A 13,529-nucleotide genomic window follows, 5' to 3' on the forward strand; every position below is an offset into this window, starting at 1 on the left:
GGCATCTCTGATCAGCAGTAGTAGAAAGATACGTTTTGTCGTACAAACATGCAAGGCCAACAATGAGAGGGACATCGCTATGGTCACTACAGATAACCACAAGGCCTTCCTCTGCTATGTTACACACCTGGGTGGGAACCCTCAGTTGTGTTCACAGTTAGTTCACAGTGACAAACGCTACACTGAACACACAGATAATGCCAACATTCTGGCAGACAGGTTCAGTGCAGGTTTCTCCCCTCCCTCACCCACACATGTGGAATTACTTATCCCAGCTGACTGTAACCTCCCTGTCATCTCAGATGTCCAGCTGGGAACCACCCTCAGCAGAGCTGTAAACACAGCATCAATGGGACCCAACAGTATTGCAGGTTGCATGCTACGTGAACTGCAAGAGGAGCTACACATGCACATTACATGCTATTCAGCCGTAGCCTTACTACAGCATATGTACCTGGACACTGGCATACAGCAACAGTAGTCCCACTCCACACAGGAGGCACCTCTACAGACCCTGGTAACTACCGCCCCATAAGCTTAACCAGCCTGGTCTGCAACACTATGGAAAGGATCATTATGGTACCCATACACAGAGACATTGGGGACTTAGACACTTGATCCCACCCGGTTTGGCTTTGTAGAGGGCAGATCCTGCCTTATGAACCTGGTTGACCTTTTCAAATCAGTCACTAGAGCCATTGATGAGGGCACAGCGGTCCATACAGCCTACCTGGACTTGCCTACGGCTTTCGACACAATACCGCACTCTGGCATCATAGACATGATCAACAGCTGAAATGTAAATCCATATGTCACATGATGGGTTGCAAACCAGCTAATGGATAGAAACCCTACAGTCAAACTCACTGGTGCCATGTCAGACTCAGAGCCAGTCACATGTGGTGTCCCACAGGGCTCTGTCCTGGGACTGCTCATGTTTGGCATATCATTCTCAGATGTGGAAGCAGACATGGGAGGGTAGTGGCTGACAATGTTCAAAGATGACTGCATACTAGGCGCCATAGGCGATACACCTGCTGACACATACATCCTACTGACAGGCCTCATGGACACCAACAACTGGTGCCGGAGTCATGGCCTTACACTGCATGCCACGTAATGTATACTCATACCCTTTTGGACGGACAAGGTACCTACATATTATCACATAGACAATAACCCACTGAGTACAGACAAAGTAATCGGAGACCTGGTGACACTGTTCAATGCTGACCTCTCATTTGACACCCACATTGCCAAAGTGGTTGGATGGACTTCCTACCTTGCCCACCTTATCATGAAGGGATTCACATCCACATCAAAAGGGGTCATCGTACCCTATACTCCTCCCTTATCAGGCCCATGACTGTGTACTATGCCCCATTTGGTATGTACCTCACCTGGCACTTGCAACAGCTAGGGGGACCCCATAAGTACATCACCAGGAGGATCAAGGGTCTGCAACAACTGTCATATGCTGCCAGACTAACGTAACTCATGCTCTATTCCATAGCATACTGCCTACGTAGGGGTGATCTGTGCCTGATGTAGTAGGCCATGTCCAATCTGGTATTGATGGACATGTTCCACCTCATACAATCCAAATCCATCAGAAGCACGACAGCTATGGATTTAAACCTCAGCACACATATGAATAGGACATACTGTAGGGACAGATCCATCACTAAGAGGCTTCCCATACTGTGGAACAGGATCCCAGTTCATGTTAGGCAGAGACCCTCACTGACACTCTTCATGTGCATTCTTGACAAGTGGATGGGAGATCATAGGTTTACAGCAGGGGTCTTCTCTGTGTCACTACTAGACAGAGGCACAGTAAACTAATGCTATTATGTAGGGGGTCTTCACTGTGTCACTACTATACAGAGGCAAGTTTCTAAATCTATTCTATACACTGTCTGCAGATAGCCTAGTACTAAACTATGACACTGTGAAACTATATATGTCTATGTATTTCTACATCCCTCTCTATCTATGTATACACATATGCATATTATATATATATATATATATATATATATATATATATATATATATACATATACATACATACATATATAGATATATATATATATATATATATATGTATATATATATATATATATATATATATATATATATACTCCTTTTTAGTTCCACATATGTATACACACAGTAACGTACTGCTGAACATCCATTACTGTACAACCTACTTGTACATTGCACTACAACCTACATTGCTATGTGCACATAGCTACCGTCACATACATATGTATGTGGAGCCTTCAGTGACAGTTTCAGTATGTCCCCGGCCCTATGCACATCTTCATATACATAGATACAGACCAATAACACATCTGGAGGGTTCACAGTATGTAGAGTATTATAGTAGTACTTTACATTACCTGTGTTTGTTGCAGCTGTTTGTGTAGGCTTGCAGTTGCTTGGCCTGCTGTCAGCCTCTTTGCTTTGTTGTTTCAGTTTTTTTTTCTTTCTTTCTTTCTTTCTTTCTTTCTTTCTTTCTTTCTTTCTTTCTTTCTTTCTTTCTTTCTTTCTTTCTCTCTCTCTCTCTCTCCCTCTCTCTCTACCTCCAGCGGGTGCAATGACAGTATTGCATGTGTGGACTGGGAGTACAGGATGCTTTTGTAGGTATCTGCACATGTCCATGTGATGGCCTCTGCACCAATTGTTAGCCAGCATTTACTAATTGCATGCAGCCTGTTGTGTAGTGATTGCAGTTCTCACTGTGATTACAGGACTGTGCTATAAAAGGTCTGTTAGGTAGGCGTAGCCCTTTCAGATTATCAGGGTGGGGACCATGCTGGTTTGCTGTGGACACTGTTCTGTGAGTGTAAGGGTTGGTATGTCTCTCATATTTCAGGCTGTGTTGTAGACACTGCAATGCATGTTGTTCTGTAAGCTGAGTATTCCTTCCTCCAGTGTCCTGTTCTCCGTGTGTATGTAAACTGACACCTACGACTAGTAATACTGTGTATATGGGTGTGTGTGCTTTCCTGTGGGGATTGTGGTGTAACTGGTATATAGCAGTGGCTCTTGCAATCTGTTGCTATGGCTTCAATATTTGGCCTTTACATTCACTCGTTGTATGCCTGCTAGGTGTCTTTCCTGTAATGTGTTGCTATGGCTTTCCTATTTTCCATTTACATTCACAGCTTGTAATGCTTGCTAAATCTGTTTGGGCAGCAATTCTCTATGTGTTTGTTGTGGTAGGGTGTTACTGCATGCAGTGTGGTCTGGCCATGGTGTGGGCCTTGACACTTACAGGGGTATTTGATCATGCTGCTGAGCAGGCCTCAGATACTCTCCGGTGCATCTTTTATCAGCCTCATGGAATGGTACATAGCAGTGGGTTACTCCAATGACATATTCTGATACTCTGCAGTTGTGACTGTGGGTTATTTCAAGCATATGTATTAGTACACCATTTGTGCCGTGCAGGTGGTGCATACCTTCAGTCAGTCATAGTTACCATTGCATGTGTAGTTACACCTTTCTGCCTACTGTTAGTACATTTGACAGGGTGTCAGTGGGGCACAGTTGACATTTGTTTTCACATCAGGGACATCCCTGTAACTCAGTCACAGTTGCTATGTCTGATCTCTTAACTATTCAACTATGGCAGTGTTTATCCTGCTCTGAGTATGTGTGTGGCTTGCCAGATGCTACTGTGACATTATTACCTAGTAGCTACCAACTAGCATGACTGTTTCTCAGCACACAGTACTATTTTACAAATCCACTAGATTTGACAGTAAATATACATGACATGCTTTGTGTACTAGACTTGCTATATTCCCTTTACATTAATTCCTACTATTTTATGATATATTTCTTTCAGCACAATGTTCTTGTATAGCAGTCATGGCTTAGTGGTAAGTCATGCAGACTAGTGTTTCCAAGGTCCTGGGTTCAAGACTGAGGGAGGTATTTTATTTTGCTGCTGAGAAAACTACAGGCCTTGTCATTCAGAGTGACTAAGGCACTTTTAAGCAGTTGTAAGTGGGTTAGCGCTGGTTTGTGCGGAGCTCACGCATGCACTGCCGCTTAGCTTCACGCACACCCGCTTACTACTGCTTAAAAGTGCTTACTCTCATGCACACCCGCGCTATTTTCTTTTAAAGAAAAGAAAATGGGGAGATAGGAAAGTGGTGAAAAAGGGGGCACAAAGAGGGTAGGACAGTAGGAAAACAAGCTCGGGTTTTGCAGGAGGGATGTAGGAAAGGCCCATAGCTGCCCATTTCTTCGTCAGCAACAGCTGTGCATATGTTTGTAATTTGGTGTGAAATTTGAAACCTTCCACCCCTGAGAGAGGTGTGAGGACAACAATAATATTTGTTGTACAGCCAATTGTAATTGCCAGTTTACATGTCCAGCAGACATGTGTGCAAAATGGGCAGCTATGTATGGGGCGTAATTTTTTGTGGGTACAGAGTGCCCTTTTTTTTTTTTCAGGTGAGAGTGGTATGTCAGGTACAGGAAGTCAGTATAGCTGGGGAGGTAGGTAAGGGAGGTTAACAGACAAGACAAACAAGACGCATACAGGGGTGGTGTATGACACATGTGGGGGGGTTACACAATTGACGGGGATGGATGTTTGGATATCTCGAGCCCATGAGCCCACAGATGGCAACAGTGGAACTGAGATCCCCACCCATGGGCAGTTGCCACTGTGCCTTCACTGCCCAGGATGGGGCTGTGCTGGGGGCTGTGTAGGCCAGGCAGCAGGCACGCCCGTGAGTTGTGCCACCCATGCCTCAAGCTGGCGTAGGGGCCCAAGCACAGCGTGCCGGATCTCCCTACGCACCACAGTCTGGACACTACGGAGGGTGAGTGGATGTTCTCCTCTGGCCACACTTGCAGATGGGGGATGAGCCCCATCCCCTGCAGTGCTTCCACCCACAGGTGGCACAGGGCCACCGGAGGAGGGTCTGGCCTGGGCACTACTGCCAGGTGCACTCGCCAGCTGAGGTGGGAGAGGTGGGTCCGCTGGAACCCGCCTTCCCTGTCGTCCTATGTTTTGCATTATGTTATGACAGTTTGGGTTAGTAACGTACAATACCATTCACAATTAGTTGTAACAGCATGCATTAGTATTCCCATTAACCAAACACCCATAAATTCAAGCCATTGAACAGCAAGCATAACACATGCATAATTTGAACAGCAATACACAATCCAACAACATGCAGGGTTGATTGATGGCAACAGGCCATCAGGTTTGGATGTATGAACAGGGCACATGCATCAACGTACATGCAAATATGTATGAACCAACAGGACAAATGTCCAGGGGTGTTAATTGTGAATGCACATACCCATTTCACGTGGAATGGATTATTTGTGGTTATAGGGTAGGGTGAAGAAATATTTCATTAACAACTTCAAATACCTATACATATGCTGTACATTTCTACTAGCTGCAGATATATACACACTACAGGTCTGACTACAGTTTCCTATGTGATAACTAATTCAGGTTGGTGATAGGAATGTTACTGCTACATCAATATACATTTCATATTTATTCATACACATTCATATCTGGCTCTGTTCAGCTACATCATCCTGCTACATTTGCTTTATATGGCTATAGACAACTGTGGATGTTTGGTATTTCATACAACCATACTATCTGCATATTGCAAACTGAGAGCAACATATCCAGATTTTGGGACACACATTCCAGCTTCAGTACTTTTTCAACACATGTTGCTGTTTGGTTCTGCCTGTCACATTCATTTCATTCTGTACTGACTGCAGTATACTTTATTCAGGAGTTATTACTACTTTATTGGTGGATTCATACCTCTTTCTCACACTCTCTCACTTGTTTTATTTTTACAATTCAGGATGGTACTTAATTCTAGGCTTTATTGACATGTTTTACTTTTAGTTATAACAATCCTTTCCAACAGTCTCACTTATGTCATGTTTCAGAATTTCAACAGGGATATATTTCACACATGTGTTTTACTCAGCTTCTGTAGCTGTACTTTTCAGCCTGCTGCAGGTTATGTACTATTATATTACAGGTGGGACATCTTTATTTCAGACTTGTTTCATTTTTATGTTTGGATTACAGGCTGCATCACACTTTTGTAATCAAGCAATACTTGCAAACTCTCTTACACTGTTACTTGCACATTTTATTAATAAGTGACTACACTGCACTCTTTTGCAAACTGTCATACTTATATATTTTTTACAGTTACAGGGAGAGAATTACTGACCTGCCTGGTGGCACAACCGCACCAGCCTATCGGCATAGGCTCAACGGTTCATGGAACGGACACCTGCAGCTGTAATATAAATGAAGTAATATTGGAATACACATCTCCATAATATCAGCTAGGTTAATTTCTTACATAAATAATTACATGTAACTTACTCAGTAGTGGGGTGTTGGGCATTTGCCGGGCCTCCTGGATCCAACGGTTCAGTTGGTCCTGCTTCCATCTCTTCAGGTCCGCATGGTGGTGACGGACCTGTTCACCAGTCCTTGGTATTCCTGTGGCACTGGTGAGATCATGTGCCAACCGGTCCCACGCCTCAGCCCTATATGCTCCCCACAGGACCTGGCCCTGCATGAGTTGGGCCTCATGATCATGGACGAGGAGCCAAACCATATATTTGGACTCCTCAATGCCCCACCTCTGTGCTCGGAAGCAACTACCCTCTCCTACACCTGCCATCCTGGCTGCAAGTCAGTTCCACAATCGGTTATGCTGTGTATTCCCGCCTATGGGGCTTATATATGCCGTTTTCCCGCACTTATCTGTGATTGGCCATTTTGGAATTGTATCAGCTTCACAAAACCTGCTTTGTCATGCTCCTCTTTCTATTCATTCCTATATATATGCTATTACTGCATTTCTAAGTGCAACTGTCATGGCTTAGTGGTTCAGTACTTTGACTATGGTGCATGGTATCCTGGGTTCGAACCTGGCCATTGCTTTTTATATTTTATGACTGTCTACACAGGCTAGGAGGTGTGTCTGTGTAAAGGCAGTTTTGATACAGCTTGCTCAACGTTGCCCGTCAGTTAGCTTGTTGGCGCGGTGCGCAGCTCCACGCAAACGGGTCACGCTGGCTTACGCGCCATTTGGCTGTCAGCACGCATATTATGCTCAGCTCAGCTATGGGCACACAGTTTCAGCGTGTTAAAATGCTGCTCAACCCCGGGCACTCATTTTACACCTGTTAAACCACTTCTCACCTACGGGCACTCATTTTACACCTGTTAAAATACTGCTACCTACGGGCACTCATTTTACACCTGTTGAAACACTGCTCACCTACGGGCACTCATTTTACAGCTGAGTGCTGCTAACTGCCCCTCTGTGCTCTAAATATGGGATTGTTCATATTATTATTTTGCATTATTACCAAAACCATAACTTACAAAGTACCAGGATATTTTGTCTTGAGCCATATGTGATTGCAAAACAAAAACTCTATTATATTTGACCTTTTTCAATGAGTTTTTTCTAGAACTCTAGGTGATAACTTAGTTTTTAAAGGCTTAAGCCACGCCCACTAGGGGTTAAAGGTGCACACTCAAAAGAGCTGCTCCGGAGTGAATGAACACTGCTCACCTACAGGCAGATATCCTCAACTTGTTAGACTGTAGCTCAGCTATAGGCACATCTGACATTTTTTTTTTTTTATTTCACATTTCTTCAAAATACATGGCCCATTTCATTACATTTTGCATAAAATATAATTTCATTTATGTACATATATGTCAGGGACTTGTTTCGTGCTTATTTCACTAAAAATAAAAATTGATGCTGTGGGGGCTTGAACCATGACTGCCTCCTCTTCAGCCGACGTCTCTACCACTACGCTATTGCTTCTTGGCTTACTTTGCATATTTAGTTCTTATATGCTTTTCCACTGACTGCTAACTGTGGCTAAGCGACGGGCATGCCCGCAGAAATGAGCGCACTCACGGGCAAACATCTTTACAACTTATAAAAAAAAATATAAGATGTTCATTTATACATTTTATGTTCATAGTCTGTGGGGGCATGTGTTGTGTTGTGTTTATTCACATTTACATGGACTCTGTCGTGGGGGTTTACTTTCGGGACTTTTACTCTTCTGAGGGCGTGTCTGTTTGTAGGGCTCGCCCTACGGACACGCCCCCTACTGTCTTACATGGACCGTGTTAGCCTTAGGTGTGATTCAGCATGCCCTCATGCATATGCATGGCATGCTGACGTCACACCGTTTAACTGCAGTCTCCGTGTAAGCCTTGTAACTCTTACACGGAGGCTTCGTGAATCCTGCCCAGACTAATAATCGTTTAATGTTAGTAATGGAATGATTGCAATGAAATTCACAGAACAATGAAGTTTACTGCTGAGAGCTGCTTGTAAGTGAGGATGTGAGAAAAGATTACATGCCTTTATAGTGATCACTTCTTGATTATTGGGAGACTGTGACAGCTCCTGAGGATGGTCAATGTTTAGGGCCAAATACTTAAGGTCCCTTGTGTGTACTATATGTGTATATATATATATATATAATAGCTACGGAACCTGTGAAAACACTTGGATTAGGAACAACAGTTTTCAAATCATTACTGCTTGCAAATGGCAAACTGAAAATGAGGTGGAACAGTTGAATTATGGGTCATTATGAGCATAGGAGAAGTCAAGAACATGTTTCAGATTAGCTTTGGAGTCAAGGAATGAACTAACTGCACACTCTTGAAATTAAGTAAAATAAGGCAACAAATATCAACCATTATGGTAAGTGCATAACCTTAATTTCTTCTGAGTGTGTTTTGTGAGTGTGTGTGTGTGTGTGTGTGTGTGTGTGTGTGTGTGTGTGTGTGTGTGTGTGTGTGTGTGTGTGTATGTGTGTGTAAGCTGGTTAGAGTCCAATACGTGAAAAAATGACAAATGTGGAATTAGTTGGCACTGCTGTTCTGGTGAGGAGCACCTTATTTATGCATATATTTGTATATGCATGACAATAGACTCATTGACATGCCAATTGCTCAGCTATGATTAGCCTTCTATCATTCATTTGCTATAAGTCACCTATTATTTTGCTTGTTGAGTATCAGTGTATATGCACAATTGCATATTCGTGCATGGTGTACATGGCATATCGGAGAACTGGTAAGCACAGCTGAAATGACCACTCGGTGCCTCATTACAAGCAGGATAGTTGTGCAGTTGGCTTCCTGTACTAGGATAGAAGTTTATGATCTGAGGATGGCAGTTGGTTGGGACTACAGCAGACATTTCAGCAATGTTCTTTAGTAACTGTGGGCAATGCAGCAGGGCTAAGCAGTATATGGTTTGTGTACAAGTATGTAACGCTTCTGGACTTTGTAATAGAAAGCCACTTTGTAGATGTAGCTTGAGGGAGAGCAGGATAGGAGATGGAAAGCTGGTCCATCATTGGTACTGTAGTTTATTTCCAATCATGGGCATGGATTTACTGAATAGAAGTTGCTTTGCCAACAGTACACTTAAACCACTGTACTCCAGACTAATGGCAATTTCTTCCTGTTTTTGAAAACTGGAAAAAGTGTGTGTGTCAGCATGCATAAATGTATGCCTGTATGAAGTCTGCTGTGTAACAGAGAATGATGGAGCAAAGATGGACTGACACCACTTTGCTGCACTCCTGTTGGGATAGTTGTGTGTAACAGAGAATGATGGAGCACAGATGGACTGACACCACTTTGCTGCATTCCTGTTGGGATAGTTGTGTCAGTGCAGCAGACTTGCAACCATTAATGATGGAATATGTTATGGGTTCACATTGACACGAGAATAGACATCCCCACTGACATCAGAGCAGTGTTTTGTGGAGAGGTGAATAAAGGACACCTCAGTGGTCCACTGGTTGTGGGTGTGTTCATTCCATTATGTACACAGGGTGTCCATGTTGTAACAGAGAACAACTGGTGAAAATGGTGCATGTGTGTGCATGTGTATATGTGCAAGCATGTATGTTAGTGCATGTGTGAGTGAGTAAACATGCACGTGTGAGTGTGTGAGAGCATTTCTTCAGGCGTGTCTGGTTTTTGGTGTAACACAGAAAGATGGATGAAAGGTGGACTTGATACTTCCTGCTTTGGAGAGATGTGTGTGCGTGTCTGTGTGACTGCAGGAATTTGAATGAGTGTGTGTGTGTGTGTGTGTGTGTGTGTGTGTGTGTGTGTGTGTGTGTGTGTGTTTGCGTGAATATGTTTGTGTGTGTGTGTGTGTGTGTGTGTGTGTGTGTGTGTGTGTGTGTGTGTGTGTGTGTGTGTGTGTGTGAGAGCATGTGAACATGTGTGGAGTCATGTAAGGTGCATGGTATGACAGTAAATCATGGATCAAAGCTGGAGTGGAAGCTTATTTCTCTGCACAGAGGTGTGTGCATGCTTGTGTGACTGCAGGAATCTGAATTCATATATGTTGGAGAATATGTGCATGTATGAGTGTGAGCTCATGTACGAAGGAATGTATGGTGTAAGAGAGAGATGTGGATCTAAACTGGACTGGCAACTCCTTGCTGTGAAGAAAGGTGTGTCTTTGACTGCCTGTGCCTGTGTCTGGCTTCATCTATGTCTGGTTGTGTCTGGCATCCATGCATGCATCTGTGTGTGCATGCATGCTTCTGTGTGCATGCATGTGTACGTGCATGCATGTGTGTGTGTGTGTGTGTGTGTGTGTGTGTGTGTGTGTGTGTGTGTGTGTGTGTGTGTGTGTGTGTGTGTGTGTGTGTGTGTGTGTGTGTGTGTGTGTGTGTGTGTGTGTGTGTGTGTATGATATATATGATGTATATGGTGTAACAAAGAACTGTGGAGCAAAGCTGAACTGACACCTCCTTGTTGCGCTGCTGTGGGGAGAGCTGTGTCAGTGCAGTGGGCTTGCTTCAATTACTGGGGTGATGTCACGAGCTGACAATGTCAGTACCTTAGACAATGCCCTTGGAAATGAAGCAGTGTTCTGTGGAGAGGTGGGTAATGCATCACACTTCAGCAGTACATTGCTTGTGTGTGCGTGTGTGTGTGTGTGTGTGTGTGTGTGTGTGTGTGTGTGTGTGTGTGAGTGAGTGTGTGCTTGCATTTGTGTTTGTCAATCTCTGTACACAGGGTGTACATGGTGTAACATAGAACATGTGCTGAAATTGGTCTGGGGGTGTGTGTTTGTTTGCGTGTGTGTTTGCATGAGTTTGTGTTTGCGTGTGCATTTGCATGTGTGTTTGAGTGTGTGTTTGTGTGTGTTTACGTGTGTGTGATTGCGTGTGTGCTTGCATTTGTGTTTGTATGTGTGTTTGCGTTTGGGCTTGTGTTTGTGTGTGTTTGTGTTTGCGTATGTTTGTGTTTGCATGTGTGTTTGTTCAATTATGAACACAGAGTGTTCATGATGTAACATAAAACAAGTGCTGAAGGTGATGTGTGCTTGTGTGCATGAGTGTAGGTGTCAGAGAATATGTGCATGTATATGTGTGTGAGTGAATGCGTGAAGGCATGCATGGTATTACAGTGAAACATAGATTATAGCTGGTCTGGCTTTACAGAAGTGCATGTGTGTGTGCCTGGATGTGGAGCAAAGCTGAACTGACACCTCCTTGCTGCCCTGCTGTGCGGAGAGCTGTGTCAGTGCAGTGGGTTTGCTTCAATTACTGGGGTGATGTTATGAGATGACAATGTCAGTGCCTTAGACAACCCCCTTGGAATCAAAGCATTGTAATGTAACACACTTCAGTGGTATATTGCTTGTATGTGTGTGTGTGTGTGTGTGTGTGTGTGTGTGTGTGTGTGTGTGTGTGTGTGTGTGTGTGTGTGTGTGTGTGTGTGTGTGTGTGTTGATCTCATAAGAGGGGTGTACATGGTGTAACATAGTACATGTGCTGAAAATGGTGTGTGTGTGTGTGTGTGTGTGTGTGTGTGTGTGTGTGTGTGTGTGTGTGTGTGTGTGTGTGTGTGTGTGCTGGTGTTTGTTCAAGTATGCACACATGGTGTCCATGGTGTAACATAAAACAAGTGCTGAAGGTGATGTGTGCATGTGTGCATGAGTGTAGGTTTTGGAGTACATGTGCATATATATGTGTGTGAGCGAATGTGTGGAGGCATGCACAGTGGAACAGTGAAACATGGATTATAGCTGGTCTGGCGTACAGACATGTGTGTGTGTGTGTGTGTGTGTGTGTGTGTGTGTGTGTGTGTGTGTGTGTGTGTGTGTGTGTGTGTGTGTGTGTGTGTGTGTGTGTGTGTGTGTGTGTGTGTGTGTGTGTCTGTGTGTGTCTGTGTGTGCGTGCGTGTGTGTGTGTGTGTGTGTGTGTGTGTGTGTGTGTGTGTGTGTGTGTGTGTGCAATCATTCCTGTATGACATCTGTGGTGTAAACAGTGTGGAGCACAGTTGGACTGACACCTCCCTGCTGCCCTGCTTTGGGGAGAGCCATCTCAAGGGCAGTGGGCTGGATACAGTTAGTTATGAATTGACATTGTGAGTAGCTCAGTCAGCCCTGTGGAAGTATGATCTGTAAGGTGTAATTGTGAACTGTGGAGCAAAGCTAGATGGACAATGCCTTGCTGACCAGCTGTGAGGAGTCCATCACTACCATCTATCTCTCATATTGGTTGACCAAGGCCTTACTGCATTGTTTGTAAAGAGGTTGGTACAGCTGCTGGCACTGTTGCAAGATATGAGTTTCATTATCTATGTAAATGCCTGAATGGATTGAAGTTGGTGTGCTGGGGGACAGGAGGGTAATAGTGTTTTGTGTCAAACCAGCATACCTCACAAGTGTACCTAATTTGGCCATACACATTTACTCTGACATGATGGAATCAAAACTGATTCCTGAATAAGGTTTTGGATTGTCTTGAACAAACAATGAAAATTCTTGCAATGTAAGAATGATTTTCATGAAATGGATGCTAGTTCATGTACTTTTTGTGATCTGAACCAAAGTAGTAGTACTGCTCCTTAGAAAAGCATTATAACTTTGAAGCTTTGTCAACGAGTCAAGTTTGTTGCTGAAAGGATAAGAGATATGCTTGAAAGAATACAACTAAAAAAAAGGCTGCGTGAAACTATTGCAACAAAAAAGTAGTGGCTGACATGAGGCCTAGGAAGGCTACTGTTAAGATTTAAAAAACTATTAAATTGTTAGGTGAAGTTTGGCAGTATGGTTTATGTTATGCTATATAAAAGTAAGTATACAAAAATAAGTATATGGCCAGCCGTATATGGCTACACACTCCAAAGCAAATATTTCACTGTGTATATTTGAGAGAACTGATATAGAGGACAAAAAAAGTTGAATTCAGATTAGTGTTTTTTTTTTCTCCCAGTTTGCCAGGAATAGTGTAAGTCAACAGTAAGGAGCAAAGAGTCATTAGGGAAAAGTTTCAGTGGCACACTAGGCTGGCATTTGTTTTGATGTTTATTGTCATGCAGCATTGCTAATTAGCTGAACCTAGCCTAGCTGGAAATGTGAGAGACTGGCTCATAGAAGGAGGGGAGATAGAAGGAATAACTTGGTCAGGAA

The sequence above is a fragment of the Protopterus annectens genome, chromosome 17.part0 (assembly GCF_019279795.1).
Source record: "Protopterus annectens isolate FY-2018-M chromosome 17.part0, PAN1.0, whole genome shotgun sequence".
NCBI classification, from domain to species: domain Eukaryota; kingdom Metazoa; phylum Chordata; order Ceratodontiformes; family Protopteridae; genus Protopterus; species Protopterus annectens.